Here is a 2,154-nt window from a genome sequence, read left to right as displayed (position 1 = left end):
GCATGCAGATATTGGATGAATGAAGAGGAGAATTTATGCAGAGTATGTGGATACGAAATCGAGTCATGGGCACATGTATTAGAGAGATGTACAGGAGAGGAAAAGGGACAGTTGAGTGAGGATGAGTGTGTAAGATGGATCTTGGATGGTAGTGGACAGGGAGTGATGTGGATGAAGAAATTGGATGAAGTAAGGGAACGCACGGGAGTAGGGCAGAGCCAAACGGGTGATCCTAAAAAGGGACAGTAAAAAACGAAAATTGTTTTCAATATCGTGGAAAATGCATTTTTTTTATGGTAAGAGGAAACTGAAGCCCTGGAAGCTCGCTCATTTTAGGAATTAATATCACTACTGTTACTATTGTTTATCCTGCGTAATGCGAAAGAGTAGAATATAAGTAGTAGTTAAGTTAGACTAAGGATGGAATTGTAAATATATGTACAGGGAGCGGTGGCCCTCAAACCCGTAAAAGGGAGAGATTAAATACATACATACATACATAATTAAAAAGTTTATTTTTTATTTAAGTTATAATTTTTTTGGAAATTAGTAGAAAAGTGAATTTGAAGATACAGTTAAGTTTTATTTAAATTTAAATAAACTAAAAAAGCTGTCTGGTTAAATCAAACAGAATTGTGGTTGAATATGTCCTTACTATTTTTTTCTGGTTGAAGAAATAAAAATTCTGAAAAGAAATTTCCTTATAAAAACATATAAAAAATTTTTTTTCCTAAATTTCCTTATAGACCTAGACAAATGTCTTCTGAAATGTTGCATTTTTTAAATATTAGTGAATTAAGTGGTATATGAGTTTTTTAACAGCTGTAAAGTGTAAGAAGCATTTTCGAAAGTCAAAGGAAATTACGGCTTGCTTCTACAGTTTAGCTAAGGCCATGTTATAAATATGAACCATTTTTTCAAATTGAAATAAGAAGTAACTCAACCTTACAAAAAAAGTTTGCCTAATTTTTTTTTATTATCATTTAATACTAAAACTTGACATAAAAATTGCCACAATTTTCGTCTTTTTGTTGTTTTAATACATGAGCTAATTACTTTTTTTAAATCTCAACCATGAAAAATAATATAAACCAATGCTATAAGTTCACAGAACTATTATGTACTTCAATAGTCTATACTTTTAAAAAGAATTTGACGCTGTTTTTATTTTATTTTTAATAAATATATAAGTTTCCTTAGTTTTTTATTTAATTTCCTTTAATTATTTCCTTTATTTCTTTATTTTGTATTTATTGAGAAAAATAAGTTGAAACTTTAAAATGTTCTCCACCGGTCATGAATAGAAAACTATACTTTCCAGCTGGTCGATTAAGCTTTTGTTTGCATTTACTTGTTTAACTGTATGCGTATTTAATTTCATTAAAAATTTTTGATTTTGCTAAAATAATTATTTTAAATTCTTTCCTTAAATAAAAAACTTGCTTTTTTAAATTTGTTCGTAAATAAATTTATTTTCTAGTAATTTAAATATTTGATCAACTTTCAGTTCTTTTTTATAAAATTTTAAAGGCTTATGCATTATAAATTAATTACTTCATTAACAAAAAAGGTTTTTTTAAGAAAAATAACAACAATCATGCAAAACCCCCCACTTTTTTATTTGGAAAAGATATTAACAATGTTTATTTCTTGCACAATTAAAAAGAAATTTGGAAGGAATTGCACATTTGAATAAAATTATGAATCGAACCAAAAAATACATGATCTGGCTCTTTTCTGTTAGACTTATTTTTTCAAAAATTGTATACACCTTTTCAAAGATCTTTATTGAAAACCGAACTTTAATTCAGTTCTATTGTACTATTCACAACTTTCTTCTAACTGCAATTCATAACACAGTAGACAATTAGACATAATGTAAAAATTACAATGAACAGGACCAGTCAAAACTGTCATCTAGGTACTTGAAGTTAAAGTGCATATTCATTTCTAACAATATTAAAACATCCATTTTAATATTCAGTTTATTAAATTAAAAAGGAAGATATGTTAAAATTACGAGGGTAGTTCAATAAGTCCTTAGAATGACCAACTAGATATATGGTGCAGTCACAGTCCACATCTTCTGAGTTTACGTGTTTTTATAACCAATTGAAAAAAAAATTGTTCGTTAAGAAGAATGGAAAAAAACGA

The sequence above is a fragment of the Belonocnema kinseyi genome, chromosome 3, assembly GCF_010883055.1.
Source record: "Belonocnema kinseyi isolate 2016_QV_RU_SX_M_011 chromosome 3, B_treatae_v1, whole genome shotgun sequence".
Taxonomy (NCBI): domain Eukaryota; kingdom Metazoa; phylum Arthropoda; class Insecta; order Hymenoptera; family Cynipidae; genus Belonocnema; species Belonocnema kinseyi.
Note: the sequence above shows the minus strand (reverse complement) of the source record.